Here is a 15,872-nt window from a genome sequence, read left to right as displayed (position 1 = left end):
CAGAGCAAGGGGAAAGTTTCCATCTCTGGCTGCACAGTCTTCCCAGACACCCTTCCCACGCTGCCCCCACAGCCCGCCCTCCCTCGGAAGGTCGGAAAAGTTAAAAATGTGGCAGCTCAAGTAGGGCTTTCCGTGAATGGAACGGCAAATCTGCCTGGGCCTCCCAGAGACAGGGCCGGGCAAGCGTGACTGGCGGCCAATTACGGCCCCTCCCGCTGCTGCTCCAGCCAAAGACAGGCGGGCTGCCCGGTGGTGCCACTGCAGCCCGGGAGCCCATTGGCTGCTCCGCCCAGGGTCCCCGCAGCCTGATCTGCCTGGTGTGCGCACCGCCTCTTGTGAGCTGCAGTTGGCAGAGGCGATGCCAGCCGCTCCCACTTATCCCCCATCCCTCTGCCCCAGTGTGCAGCTCGGTGAGCCAAAAGAGGTGGACAGGCTCCTGACTGCTGCAAAAAAGAGCCTTTGACAAGTCTCGCCACCCACTGTCAGGTGACATAACTGAGCCACCAGTCCATCCAAGCTCCTTGGATCTGCCGGTTTATCTCCTCATCCCAGGCTGCCCCCGCCCAACTGTAATCTAATCCCCCCAACCTCCAAGTTGCCCAGGTAAAGTCACCTGGCTAGGGCAGGCACACAGCAGTGCCAATTCTTAGGTAAATAGACTGTTGACAGTGTTGATTCTGGAGCAACTCAGAATCCTTACCCGATGTCACACCATTTGATTTGGAGGAGTCAGCCCCTTTGCCAGAGCAGGAAACAGGTTTGGGGGAGAGAAAGTGATGCTCATGTCTCCGTTAAAGTGTGCGTGTCTTTTGGGTCTATGTAGCAAAGTAATCATTCTGCAAGCATTTGTTGAACCTGAATTCACAGTCCTCAAGGAGATCGACCACATTCGTGCCAAGTAGAATGGCAGAGGACATGAGTCTAGCAGGGTGGACAAGGGAAAAAAGCCACACTAAGGAAAATGGGACTTGATCTGAGGGGCTTGGGCTGGGGGTGAGCAGCACATAGGAGCAGGTACCCACTATCTTCTGGCATTGACAAAGGCGACCACCCGCTGTTCACAGTGGCTTCTCTGAGTTGGCATCACCCCCACGAGAGAGCATTGTAGATCAGTTGGGTATCAGCCCAGCTGCCCCACTGGACCCAGTTACTGGCTGGGTGGCCTTGGGCAAGTCACTTGGGCTTGTCCTCATCTTTCAAATGGGAGTCATAAACCCAGCTACTTCACTGGGATGCTGTGCGGAGGGAAAGGGTTATACATATACAGCACTTCAAACAGTGTCTGGTATGTAGGAAGTTGTATTTAAGTGGTGGTGTTTATTCTCAGTCGACAAAGATGAATTGAGCACCGACTGGGTGTCAGGTCCTTTCCAGGCGCAGAAACCACATGCGACAGAGACGGACTGTCCTGGGGGACCTGAGGAGGGCGAGGGTGAGCCACGTTCAGCAGAGCCCAGCGGGCAGAGGACTATGATAAAGCAACCCTGGGGGCATGTCAGGTGCTAGCATCTCTGGCTGGGGACTCCTGATAAAGGAACTGGCATCTGTGAAGGAGGTGGGAGTGTGGGCGGGGCTGGGGGCAGAGTGCTACTCTGGCCAGAGGGGACCGTGTGAGGCAAGTCCTGGAGCTGGGAAAGTAGGAAGTGACCGCATTCAAGGACCGATACATAGGCCGGGCCTCCAATCTATAATTGTCATCTTGCCAGTCACATCCAGTGAGCAAAGAACTCTACTGGGAATGAATGAACTGGAGCCACTGAGCCCCTGCCCCCACCGCCCGAATCCTGGCTGTCCCCTATCTGTTCAGCTACATGTTTAACAAGCATTTCTGAGCCTTTCTTGGTGCTGGGCCCTGCCCTCAGGGAGACCAACTCAGAACAACCCTGTAAGGCTATCAGTGACGGAGATGGAGGGTGGGAGTGAAGGCAGGGGGCACCGGCAAAGCTGGAGGCCTAGGTGGTGCCATTCACACTGTCGCCCTCTTCCCCCAGATTCTCATGGAGGGATGGTTCCCCAGAGGCAGGACCCAGGCCTCCTGTCCCTTCCGTAGCCCCCAGCCATTTGGGTAGGAAACACAGGTCCAGATAGGACAAGAGGTGTGAAGCAGGCACCCTTTAGGGTCCCCACAGCTAAGCAGACCCCTCAGAGCCCAAGAGTTGGGGGCTTTGCTTAAGAAAGGGGAGTGAAGGTCTGACCACCACACCTTGTCCACCCCTATCCTTCCCTCCCCTTTCAATAGTTTGAAAGGAGGGCCTTTTGTAGCTCCATCTCTTGCTGGGCTTTTCTAGGGGAGGGCAGGGTCTCGTTCCCCAGTGGAACTGGTGCTGATAAGGTCAAAAAATCAGGTTCAGGTCCTTCATGGACTATGTCAGCAGCCAACTTGCTTAACCAGATTGTTATCACTTTCTGATGGACAGAGCGAGGGGGCCCAGGAGACAAATGCTAAGCGTCACAGGAAGATACTGGCAGTCTCTTTTTACAGATGAGGAAAGTGGAGACCAGAGAGATGGAGTGACGTCCTTTTTCTGGCTCCAGGTGGCCAGCAGGGCCCGCACACTCTGACCCTGCTGGCCACTGGAGCCTCTTCAGCTACATTTCCCCCCAACAGGCTGCCCCAGCTCCTTCTGCCCACAGCCTCCCCGCTGCTCTTTCCGCCCCCCCTGCTCCAGAGGCCTGCCCACATTCCCACAGCCTCAGCCTGGCCCCCGCCTCGCCAATATTCTGGGGGTGTTTGTGCTGTTCTTGGAAGAAGGCTTCTTATCCTAGAGAGGCAAGGGCCTGTCTCGTTCAGTCTGCAGCCCTAGAGCCTGGATGCAGTGGGGTCTCCAGGAACACTGCTGAAGGAAGAAAGGTCTCAATACCAGACGCCTTTCTGATGGCCACTTGAGGTCATCCCTGTGCAGCATTCTCCACTTCACCAACCCTGCCCAGCGTCTCCCTGTAGGTAGATTTGCAGCATATAGAACTGGGGACACCTCTCCCAGATCTGAGAGGGCTCAAGTGAAGTGTGCCCATCTGGGGAGAAGGACCAGTAACCAGCTGGGTGGTGTGGGGAGGTAACCATTCTCTCGTGGGATAAGCACTGAGTGGGCCTTTCCCCTTTTCCCCCACCTCCTGGGGGAAGCAGAGTCCTGCTGAATATGCCCATGTCTCTCCCTGAGCGAGGCCCCAAGTACCAGGGACTAGAATGAGTCATAAAGAGGCTCATCTTCAAGAGCAGCTCCGACCCCTGTCCGAAGCAGTCACTATACCCCTGACAGGAAGAAGACGTTCTCTCCGTGCTCAGGTCTGTGCCAAGTGGTGCCACTCACTCCTGGACTCAGACGCAGTTCTGTCCCTTAGATACCCCAGTACTGCCCTGGCCACAGGTCTTGGGGTCACCACTGGCAGGCTTTGCTACCTGCTGGCTGACAGCCCATGTGGCCCTGATTGCTGAGGATAGCGTCCTGGACCCCATATGTCAGCCAACCTCCCACTACTACCCGTTGAGTGCAAGCGCCAGATGAGCAACAGCTGTTTTGGTGGCATTCAGGCTGTGAGCCCCAGGCTTGGAGTGGCACACAGATTGCACTCAGGGCCACTTCTCTTTGGTCAGCTGTGGGCCTCAGGCTCCCTCTAGTCCCTGCTCAGCAGTGAAGTGCTGGACACAAAGTCCAGAGATCAGATTTCAAGCCTCATCTATAAAGGACATTTATATCATTTAAAATTTGTTAGTATAATTATCATCATCCCACAGACCTCACCAGTTTAGTCTTAATGTCAGCCTCTGTCATTAATGTCAGCGTCTGTCAACATTGGAGTCTATGGGTTGCTAGCCTGACAGGGGCGGGCTTTGTACAAAAAGCCAACAGGGATCTGGGGTCCCTCTGGGATCCACCTTACCACAGGACCCCAGGAGTTGAGCCCAGCCTCACAGCAAGCCTGGGGTGCACGTGGGATGGAGTTGCGTGACCCACATCTGCTCATATTATTAGGTCTGGAGCCAGCAGGCCTCAGCTGTAACACAATTCAAGGAACTGTTGACTCTGCTCAGTTTCCAGCCCGGTGGCTGGGAGGGACGTGTGGAGGGTTGGGGGAGGGCCCCCTGCGTTCCTGCTGCCTGTCGTGAGAGCCAGAGAAGGCTGCAGGAGAACTGCACGTCCCTCCAGGGTGCTACTGGTGTCAGTGCAGGCACAGGGCCTCCTGTGAGGGCCCTTGGATGACCCTGGGTCAGCTGCCTGACCGCTGGCATCCTCCTGTACCTGTTTGCCCAGTCTCAGTTTCTGAAGACCCGGCCTCCCTCTCCTCCCCCTGCCCTGCCTCCCCTCCCTGCCCCTCTCTGACTGAAGCAGGGAAGGCGATGGGGGTCGGGCTAACCCTGCCTCTTTGGTTAGCTGGGAATGACTGTCCTAGACCCCCAGAATGAGGAAGTTTTCCCTCTTTTCTGTCTTCCTCACAGATTCCTACCTCCTCTTTCTGTTTTTGGTACATGCGGATGCCAGCATACCAGGGATAAGCTAGGGAAAGCCCGCATTTGGCCAGGTACCCAAACTGTGGCTCCAGGAAGGACCAGGATTCCTGGCTAGATGCCAGCTCTGCCCCCACAGGCAGTGGGTTCTTGAATTGGTTTCCCAAGATCTCTGAGCCCCCTTTCCTCATCTGTCAAATGGGAATCTCAGACCTCTTCTGCAGGCCATTGAGGGGGGACACAAAATGATGTCTGAGGAAGTCCTTCACAAGGCTGCAAGACTAGCTGTGGCACAGAATGTTTTGGTCCCATAACTTCCCTAAGAAGGAGCAAGGGGCCTATGGCCCCACTGAACTCTGTAACAAGGGCTGAGACAGAACTCAGTGTCAGCAGGAATCAAGAGTTAGAGAATATGATTTCTTCTACACTTGGTAGAAGGTGCCTGACGGTGCTGGGCATGGGGTCTAATCATTGGCCTGCCCAGGGAGGGAAAGAAGGATATTCTTACTCTTGAGCCACAAATAATAAAATGCTGGAGAGGATGGGCGCCCTGAAGAGTGGGTCTCAAGCTGTGAGCCCTTGAGTCCGCGGGCCCCCAGGGGCAAGAGGGGAGGGGCAGAGGGTGCATGGCGCTCCAGCCCACTTGTGTTTCAGTCACCCAGTGATTCTTTTGTTTAGTGTAGCTGTAACTTTGATTGGAAAAGAGGTTCTACCACTAAAACAAATACTTAAAAACCAGAGACCTAATCGAACCCCACAGTTTTACCATGAAGAAACTGAGGCCCAGAAAAGAAAAGTGGTTGTTGAAGGCCCAGCTCAGTTGTGTTGGAACTGCCGCCTGGCCCACTGACCTGTGGTCTGTGGAAAAAGAGTCAACACCCCAAGGGTGAAGGACAGTGGTCAAGGGGCAGGTCCCATCCGCATCCAGGTCTCAAGCACAGCTCCCCTGACAGGACCCTGGAGGTGAGGCCTCAGGGCCAGGAGCCATATCCCAGAGAAGGCAGCCCCAGATGCTGATCTGGGGTGGGTAGGAGGGCAAAGGCATCCTCTGCCCACTTCCCTGACCAGCCAAGAGTTCAGACACTGTCGCCCCTGTGACGCCTCTCCAGCTAACCAGTTACCCCAGTCCCAGCTTTCCAGGTTGCCCTACTACCGTAGGCATGCACTCAGATTCCTCACTGCAAGTATCCGAGACAGGCAGACAAGAGCCCCTCTTCCCATTTTACCTCTGGGTACACCGAGGCACCCAGCAGTAACTGAGCCGGGAACCAACCTCCCTGATGTAACCCCTATGCTCCTGTCATTATTTCCTGCTATTCCTGGTGTCTCTCCCCAGCCTGCACCCTGGGTGAAGAGTTGCCCTCCTCCCTCCAACACCAGCTCTGCTTACCCTTGCACCCAACCCTGTGCTGACCCACCCTTCCCTTCATTCTTTAGCAAGGACAGCTGTCCAACTAAGGTGCTTCACAAGTCTTGGCCAGCTCAGAGCTCAGGGCCCTCTGCACAGCCAGGGCCCAGTCCCTCTCCTGTGGTGGTGAACAGAGCCATCCCCTGACAGCAGAGAAGGGCTTGGACCAGGAACATGGTCCTCCAGCACTGACTATATAAGACGAGGCCAGGAAATCCACACAGGATCCCCACACCTGTTCTTTCCCTAAGATACAGCCCACAACTCAGCACCATGGTTACCGACCATCGTGGCTTGTCCCAGGACTTTCCTGATTAGCACTGAAAGTCCAGGTCCCAAGAAACTCCTCAGACATGGGAAAACTGGGATAACTGGTCACCCTCCTCAGCACAGGAAGGATGTCACACCCTCCCCAACCCCCACTGACAAAGGACTCTCTTTTTTCTGTAACCCTGGTCTCTGCTGAGGCTAATGGATAGGACTATGGTCAGTCCCCTTGATCTTTCTGGCCCCCTCAGACTGGTTAGGGCCCTCCACAGGCCCACAGTATGATCAGAGGCCTGGAGTCTGCTAAGAGGTAAGCCGATGGTTCACAGTCTGTTGGAGGCCCAGCCCTGCCCTGGGCCCTATGAGATAAATATCAGAGAGAGCCCAAGAAAGGCCTAATAGGATGCTGGATCTCAAGCCAGAGAGGCAGGCCACTTTGGGGTGACCCCAGGTGGGGCAACCCTAGGGCTGCAGCCAGCAGGGTCTGCCTGGGGCTCACTGAGGCTGCCTCTACCTGCCAGAGTTTGAGGTGAGTCACTTCCTCCCTCGGCGGGAATGAGGCTGGGAGGGGAAGGAAAGGGATGGTATCTAAAAATAGCAGGGCCCAGACTGGTAGAGATACCAAAGAGCTTCTCCTTGGGCAAGGGAGGAGCCAGCTTCTTGTCAGAACTGACTCCAGCCAGACGCCTGCCTCTGGCAGAGGAGCACGCTGGCCCTGAGACCCCGCCCCGCCCCTTCCCAGGCTCAGCATAGGGTGCCAAGGGGTGGAGGAGGCATCCTGAAGCCTGAGACGCAAGCAGAAGCTGGGGGAGGACAGGAACTGGAAGAGAAACCTCCAGCTGACACGGCCTGGGGAGGGGCAGGAGGGTGTGTGATGGGGAAGGCTTGGCCCTTGCTGGGGTGGGAAGAGGCAGCAGAGACTGGCTCACTAGCCAGGATTCCCCTCCCACACCATCTCCACAGAACCCCGTTTACTCCCCACACACGGGGGCACCCACAGGGACACACAAACACAGCCCTTACCACTCAGCCTGCTTGTGCAAGTCATTTCTCTCCTAGCACAACTCTGCTCCCTGCAAAGTGGGAAACTCAGTGCCCTTGGTCTGCAGCAGAGCCAGAGGCCCCATTGTGTGCTTGAAACATACCCTGGAAGACAAGGAAACAATGCTCATGCATGACTGTCTCTGGTCTTGGGGACACCTTAAGAGGCCCACTCAGGAAGGACAGGACAATACCCAGTGCAGAACAAGAGGCAACGGGCCCAGTGTGGGGAATGATCTGGAGTCAGGCAGGCCTGGGCTGAAATCCTGGTGCTGCCACTTTCTGGCCATGTGGCCCAACACAGGTTATTTGACCTCTCCCTGCCTCCGTTTCCTCATCAAAGAATGGATGTCATAGAAGTCCTTCATCGTGTGTCAAATACAATAATGTACATATAGTCCCCAAGCAAACAGAGCTCTTTCCATCAAAACTCATGGTATGAGGCTCTCAACATTAAAAAAAAAAAAAAAAGACCCTGAAGATTTCAGCACACTTTTCTATCCCAAAGACCCAAGATAATAAATAATCTTCTACTTGGCCCCACCTGTGCGATAGGTAACAGGTGACGGGAGCAGTGGAGAAAGTAGCTACATTTTACAAGAGTAATGGCCACTATTACCAACACTTCATGTTTACCTAATTTTCTCTTGTCTTCACAACTTTAAAAAGCAGTCATTCCTATCCTCCAAGTGTGGGAAGGTGGAGGCACAAAGATATTAAGCTCAACACCGCACAACTAGCATTCGGCAGCGCCTGGACTCAGAGCCGAATCCAAGGCAAACTCCTTGCGCATTACGGGGTGTGGGCAGGGGTCTGCTGCTCGCTGAGGGTACACTGACCTGACTCTTTCAGGAAGGCCCCTGGACACCAGCTGGAACGACCAGACTATGCCGAGCTTTTGACTGGGGACTGCCTTCTTCTGTCTCACCTCCTTCACCTCCTACCAGCCTTCAGGACCCCTCCTAGAAACACAGAAGGTACTCCTCTCTTGGGGTTACCACCTTTACCCCTTTCAACAGCCCAGTGAGGGAAATGCCACAACCCTCACTTGACAGAAAAGGCAGACAGATCAAAGGGATCACAAACATGCTGGTGGCCATGGAGCAGGGGGAAGCAGAGCCTGGACAGAGCCCTGGCCTCTCAGACTCCTGGCTGAGGCGCTCTGTCTCCATGTCTCCATGCCTCTGGTCTGGTGGGACAGAGGGCAGGGGGATTCCTCTGCTCTCCCTGGCTAATCACACTTCCCCTGAAACATCCCTGTTCCCACTTGCTGGATTACACGCAAAGCTAAAACCTTGCATCAGCCAGATTGGCCCTGGCTCTCTGTTTCTCTGGGCTTTCCCCATAGTGACCTGAGTCATCCTCTGCCGGTCCCTCCGGGTGGGCTGGAGAGAGGAGGCCTCTTATCCCTATAGTACAGATGGAGAGACTGAGGCAGGAAGTGACTTACTCCAGTGAGTCAGGGGCCAGAGCTGGCAGCAGCGCAGGCTGGGAGGCCACAGGTTTATCTGGCTGGTGCCACACACTAAGAGTTTTTGTCATATGGTAGGTACAAATATCAAGAGATTTGTGTTCAATGAATGGATGAATGTTGCAGGCCTTGGGTGAAGAAATGAGGCATGATATTGCAAAAAGATGAATATGATATAGGGAAGATAAGAAAAAAAGACACCCAGTCTTGCCCTAGTCACAGATTCCTTGAGCCCAGCTGGGGCTTGTAGCTCAGTTCTCTCCTCAGTAAGAATCATCCTGGCTGTCATTTACTAGGTGAGTCCTCATGACCCCTAAGGCTTAACACTTTATTAATAGCTATTAATAACACTATATAAATAAGCCATTATCTAATTTAATTTCTACTACAACCCAATTAGATTGTTATGTGCTATCATGATTCCTATTTGACAGATGACTTATCTCAGGCTCAGAGAGGTTAATCAGTTTCCCCAAGGACACGCAGCTCATGCTTGGACCAACAGGCAGGGGATAACAAACCCAGGACTGACTTAGAATAGCTCTCCAAATACACCGGGGCAGAGGGACCCGTGTGTGTGAGGCGCCCACATGGGGCTGCCCAGGTGTGTCTGCGGGTTGGCACTGGAATTCGTGTGTCCGTCGGTGCGATGCGGGGGTGGAGGGACTAGTGCAGAACAGAAAACACCAACAGCCCGGGGATAATGAGCCAGGGCGCCTGGGCGGCAAAGGGACTTCAGACAAGTCTGCTCAGGCCGTGTGCCTGCGCGTGCCCACCCTGTCTACGTGCGGCAGAGGGCCAGGCATTTGCAGGCGCAGTAGGGCTCCAGCACGCGGGCGGGGGTTAGCGGAGGACTGGGGTTAAACGGCTGTGGGCGGGCCCGGCGGCGGCCCATCCCCTCTGCCCCCGCCCCCACTGCGTCCGCGGATGGGCTCCGCAGCACGTTGCCAGCGATTGCCCCATCCAGCCGCATCCGCTTGCACAGTCCGGCACGTTGCGCTCATCGCCCAGGCTGCTGTCCGCCCGCTGCCTCCGGCCCGGCCCCCTCCCCCACCACCCCGGGCGGAGACCCAAGCCAGACTGAGCCTCCAGTGGCCCTTCGGCCCGGCGGCGGCCGGAGCCTCTTCCCAGACACCTTTGATGGCTGCCCTTTGCTCGTCTGGGCTGAGCAGACAAATGAGGGAAACTGAGTAAGCCAGCTCAGCAAGGCCGGAAACCCCTGGTCGCTTTGTTACGCACGATTTTCGATTTTTAGCAACTCTATTTGGGGAGAGAAGGAATTTGGGAGGGGACTCCTGGGGGAATTTCTGGAGTTGAGACTGGAGACTAATGCAGCCCGTCCAGGGCTGTGAGCACCCTCCAAGTTGGTCTTACTGACCTCTACCTCCCAGGCCAGGCACAGTGCTTGACACCTGTAGGTGCGTCACACGAACTCTTGTTAGAATGCATTTCCTCATCCTCCTGCTTTGTTCCAGTGGCTGCCAGAAAGAATCCCCAAGTGCAAAGGGGTGGGTTTAGGGTTGTAGCTGAAAGCTGACATTTGAGATCCAAGGTTCTGCCTTTGACATGGGTTTGTTTGTTCATGGAGAAATCCCTTGGCCTACCTGGGCTCCGTTTCTGTGAGGGAATCAGTAATAAGGTAACCTGCATGGTCCTAAGGCTCAGGACAGGCTTTTAATCCTGGTGAGCAGAAGAACCTTCCATTTGAAGCAGAAATTTCCTCTCAAACATTATATTCTCTTGGGTCTTTCCAGGCTAGAGCTACAGTATTCTGTGTCTAGACCGAGTGGCATGAGTGGTTCTCTGTTGCCTATGGAATCAAGTCCAAATTCCTTGGCGGGCATTCGAGGCTTTCTCATATTGATTCAACCCTACCTATCTAACCTCGCCCCCAACTACCCCACTACACTGTAGCCTTAGGAGGAATCTCAGACTTCCCCAAACACAGCACAAAATATTCATACTTCTGTGCCCTTGCTAATGCTGTTCCCTCTGCCAGAATGCTCTTCCCTACACTCCCCAAATGGCTGGCTCCAAGAGGTCTTTCCCAGGTACCCAGTCTGAAGAAGAGACCCTGTTCTTCCCTCTCAGAGCTTCCTGTTCCTTCCCTTCTTAACATCTTGGGTTTCAAAATTTCTCTCTCCTCTGGACTGAAAGGCCTAAGAGACAGAGATCTTGTCCATTTTCTTCATCTCTATTTATATACTCAGCACTTAACAAGGTACCTGGTACATAAAAAGTATTTATGGAAAGGAAGAAAGGATGGATGATTGATTAGCAAAAACACTGAGAACAGTCTAAGTACCCGCAGTAGGAGACTGGTGGTGTAAATGATGTTACAAACATACAGCAAAATACAATGCAGCCATCAGATTGATATATACCCCATGAAAAGTGTTCCTGATACCTTGAGAAGTTAAGCTGGTTCCTTTCTAATAAAAAAAAATGAGGAGTGAGGTGTGAGTGTATATAAAGGCATAGATATGTCTGTAAATATAAGAAAAAGACGAGATAGTATGTACCACCCTAAATAGCCCTGAGGAGTCAGATACAGGCATTATCATGATTTATTATACACCTAAAGCCTTGCTTAGACATCAGCTTCCTGGAAGCCTTCTCCGATCCACCCTTGTGTTAGGGGAACTGCCTGTGAGCATGCAGCCCACAAAGCAAAGCCTGATGCTCCTTCCTGAGGCCAGTCCTGAGGACACGAGTGTGTGGAGCTGGCCAGGGCAAATGAGAGCAGCTCCTCTGGGCACATGAACTTGTCCACTTGCTACCGGTGAAAGCAGAGTTGGTAAGGACAGGGACATTGGCAGGACTGACAACAGGTAGCCTCTCTCCGTCTGCCAGGTGACATCACTGCAGGTGGCCTTGGGCTATCAGCAGAGTCAAAATGTGACAGGAAGCCTGGCTTTAGTGCATGGTTGGCCTTAGTGCATGGTTGGCCCCAGCCGGCTCACTTCCAGATTCAAGACTCTCAACCTGGGCTGTGGAAGGCACACAAGGCTGCAGCTTCTTACTGCCCTCAGGGAGTCTCAAAGTCGAGAAGGGTCAGATGCCACTTGGTATGAGCAAAAGGCTTCCTGCCCGCCTGCCCGCTTGCCCACTGTCTGTCCGCAGCAGCTCCCATCAGATCTAGAACAACACAATTCCGACCAACTGGGGCAGGGGAGAGGAAGGAAGAGTGGCAGAGGGCTCAGGTCAGATGTCTATACTTCTGTTCCCACAGGTGCCTCTCATTATGCTGGGTCAGGAAGCAGCAAAGAGTGCAAACCTTCACCTTCATTGTAAGTTTCCCACTCAACCTGGTCTCTCTTCCCCTGCCTGTCTCAGAACAGATTCTTCATCTTAAGAATCACTGAGTGGTGCAGGGTGGACCCTCCATCTGGAGTTACCCAGTTTTCAATGTTTTGGGGACATACCTACCAGCCATGTGACTCTGGAAACTGGCTGTGCCCATCTATACCTCAGTTTCCTTAGAAAGTCAGTTAATGCATGACAGGAGTTTAGAAGTGGGCCTAATACATATAAGTGTATCTGTTAACTCCGTGTGTTAGTTATTATCCATGTGGCTAGGACAGTAACAATAGTACCTACTTCATTGAGCTGTTGTGAGGATTAAATTAGATAATACACGTCACGTGCTTGGCTGTGTTAATAAGCATTTACTTGTCTTACTAAAAAGATAGTAAGAAGGGAGTGCAGACCATGGTCCCTGAAATGCAGAGGGATTAGCATGGTGGCCGCAGGTGGCTTCCTGGAACTGCAGTGCAGGGCCTTCCATGGCCCAGCCAGCCACGTTGGTTCAATGGTATTTAGTGGTGCTGGGTGTCACTGAGCTGTCTGGTTAGTCAACTGTCCACTCCCTCAAACCCATTTAAACCAGTTCTGTCTGGCCTGGCTTTCCCAACGCACCATCCTGGCAGCTGTCACAGTCCTAGAGCACTAGGCAAAGTGTCAGGCCTGCTGCAAAATACATTGGAACTTTATCTGACCCTTGGCTCCCATCCCATCCAGAAATACTTGGCTGGAACTTGCAGCCAAGCTTGAGCAAGCCTGGAGACTGGAGGAGGAAGGCAGCCTCAGACCACAGACCAGATATTCCCCCTACACCCTCCTTGTTGGCCCTCCATTTTATTTGCACAGTTCTAATAATTAATGCTGTTCCTAGTTATACAGTGGTTTTTAAAACCTAAGGCTTAAACCTGAGCCCTGGACTTGCACAGAAGGGAGAGAAAGAGGGCCATTCCCACAAAACTCAAGGAAGCTCATTGCAGAGCTTTCCTCTTTTCTTCCTTCAGTGTTGGTTGGTGGCAGCTTTTTGAGAGGCCAGGAAAATCCTCTGCCGCTGTCTGGAAGGCCCCAGAAAAAGCTCATGACAAAGAGGCTGTGGTAACCACACCAGCCTGAAACCTGGCCAACTTTGGAAGGGGTGCTGCTCAGTCTAGGAGTCTCCACCCCAGTCAAGGGGGAGCCTCCCTCTCTGCTCAGCTCCCTTTGGTGGCTCCTGCAGGGAGGTCCCCCTAGGCAAGTATAACAGGTCCCAGGCCAAACAGGTCTTCCTGCAGGTACTCCTCAAAAGCCCACCGTCTTAGAATAAATGGGATTCCAGGAGCACCCCACCCCAGGCACACACTTGAGCATTCAGCAGAGCTAGCTTACCAGTGAAAAGAAACAAGGAAAGTAAACACTCAGTGTGTTGTGGCCTGGAAGAGTTTTAGACATTAGGTTATAGTTTCAAGAGCTCCAGAATTTCCCATTACACAGGTAGTATTGTCAAGGCCCTAAACCTCACAGATTTGGAATTCATTAGATTCAGAATTTGGGGAAACTCAACCTGGTCAAATGTGAATATGGACTGGATATGACCTGATATCACAGAACTATTGTTAGTTCTTTTCAAATGTGAGAATCATACTGTATGTAGGAGAGCAGTCTATTCCTAGGAAATCCATGTTGAAATGTTGGAGGTGAAACACCATGCCAGCAACTTCTTTTCAAATGGTTCACCAAAAAATCTTGATGGAGGTCAAGTAAATGTAGCCAAAGGTAAACACTCCTTGAATCTAGCTGGAGGATAGTTAGGTGTTTTTGTGCCATTCTTGCAACTTTTCCATAAGTTTGAAGGCTTCCTCAGTAAAACGTGAAAGGGTAACATTTAAATAAAATAAGCTATTCACATACAAAACAAGACAATAGAGAATTCAGCTTGCTGTAGCTGAATTTCACCTCTTGTCTGAGAATGGAAATAGTAGAAACAAGGTGGTGTTCAGGATTGCAGAGCTGAGCCAACTGAAGAGAATCAACTCTTTTTAAGTACTTACCTGGAAATAAGACTGATCATTAAAAATCCTTTTAGTTCATGTTAACTCATCTTAAAAATGGGCAGATTCCTTTTAGCTGCGTGACACTGGAGTTAACACAAGTCAAAAACACATTCTGAAGACCTGCTGTGATCAAAGCCCTGAAACTTCACAAAAGGTGTTTTCCCCCTGCTTATAGTCTGACACTGAATGCAAAGTAGTCACAATTTTTAAAAATTGTGGGAGTGATGGGTTGAATTGTGTCCCACCCAAACTCATAAGTGAGGTCCTAAAACTCAGTACCTCAGAATGTGACCTTATTTGAGACTAGGGTCATTGCAGATGCTCTGTAAAGATGAAATCAGCAGGAGTCCCTAATCTAATCTGACTGGGGTTCTTCTGAAAAGGGGAAATTTGGGCACACAGAGAGAGACACACCACATGAAGATAAAGGCAGAAGTTGGAGTTACGCTTCTGTAAGCCAAGGAGTGCCAGAGAGTGCCAGAAAACCACCAGAAGAGAGGAGAGAGGCAGGAATAGATTTTCCCTCAGCCTTCAGAGGGAACCAACCCTACTGATACCTTGATTTTGGACTTCTAGCCTCCAGAACTGTGAGACAATGCATTTCTATTGGTCAGGCCACCCAGTTTGTGGCAATTTGTTATGGCAGCCCTAGCAAACGAACGTAGCGGCAAATAAACATACCATAAAATGGGTAATAGTTAAAATCTGTTTTTAAAGTATACAATTCAATGACATTAAGTGTATTCACATTGTTTTTATTTTTAGCTAGGTCAAAACCCAAGATGATGGGAAGGTTGGAAGACCTAGTTATAGATCTGCTTCTACTTAGCTGAGTGACCTGTTTCATCCTGTGTGCAATGAAGAGACAGGGCAGACGACTTCCTGCTTTGATGTTATCACTGCTGCTGTGTGGAAAAATTAAAATAGCAATAATAACTCACAATTTACTGGGCAATTATTATGTTCCAGGACCATGCTAAGGGCTTTACAAGGATTATCTCTTTAAATAATCACAATAACTTTATCAGGGAGGTATCATTAGTTCCATTTTACAGATGGGAAATTGAGCCTCAAACAGATTAAGTGCTCAGTTTTGACAGCCCTAGAACTTAGATGCAGGTCTTACGCACTATGCATTTATCACTGCTTTTTAAATCTTTTGCCACACTGGCCTAGGAGAAAACAAAAAGCATAAAACATTGAAACATGGTTTGTGTCTATGCCAAATCAGCCAGCTGCCCCAGAGCCTCACCACCAGCCAGGCTCTTCCATATCTGCATATTTGGGGGAGGGACTCTGAAAAGTCCAAGAATTCTAAATTCAAACCTGACTTTCCAAGTAATTCTGAAGGTGTATTTATGGAGGTAAGAAAATAAAACATCTTGACAGTTTGTTTATCTGATTTTTAAATTTGAATATTCACATATGTGGTATATGGGTTTCCATATGTGCTCTTGCCCAGTGTCCCAAAGGGTAGGGACAGCCCACTTACCATGGCTCCCCAGTGGTAGCCAGAGCTTGAAAGTCCCTTAGAGTAAAAGACAAGCTACAACCTTGAGCATGGACAAGGCCAGGATCTACCCTCCGGCAGTTTCACCTATTTCCATGGAGGAGCAGAAACTAAGTTGCTGCAGTGTGGGGAGAAGTCCATCTCATCCCAATGGCCTGGCCTGATCCGCCACAGGGAGAACCTGCTTCTCCATAATGCTCACTCACCTGCTCTACCCAGGTCCTCCTCAATCCTCAAATCACATTTGCTTTCTCTCCCTCTGAATACACCTCTGTCTTTGCAGGAATAGAAAAGGCTAAAGCAGGTTTGCTGGCCAAGGAAAAGGAAAGACAGTGTTGAAGAGACAAGAAAGAAATTGTTCTCTGGAAAATGATGAAGTAAAGGGGAATCAGGGAAGT

The 15,872-nt window shown here is 51.6% G+C and overlaps 1 long non-coding RNA gene across 1 annotated transcript; it reads left to right on the top strand.

The window, feature by feature from the left end:
• Positions 1-5,740: 5,740 nt before the first annotated feature.
• LOC130684501 (uncharacterized) lies at positions 5,741-15,546 on the top strand. Its single transcript, XR_008998778.1, has 3 exons — positions 5,741-8,140; positions 11,867-11,924; positions 14,730-15,546. It is a non-coding gene; the product is annotated as an uncharacterized LOC130684501 (long non-coding RNA).
• The last annotated feature ends 326 nt before the right edge of the window (positions 15,547-15,872 follow it).

This window comes from Manis pentadactyla, chromosome 8 (genome assembly GCF_030020395.1).
Source record: "Manis pentadactyla isolate mManPen7 chromosome 8, mManPen7.hap1, whole genome shotgun sequence".
Lineage (NCBI taxonomy): Eukaryota > Metazoa > Chordata > Mammalia > Pholidota > Manidae > Manis > Manis pentadactyla.
Note: the sequence above shows the minus strand (reverse complement) of the source record. Positions and strands in the feature narration are given on the sequence as shown.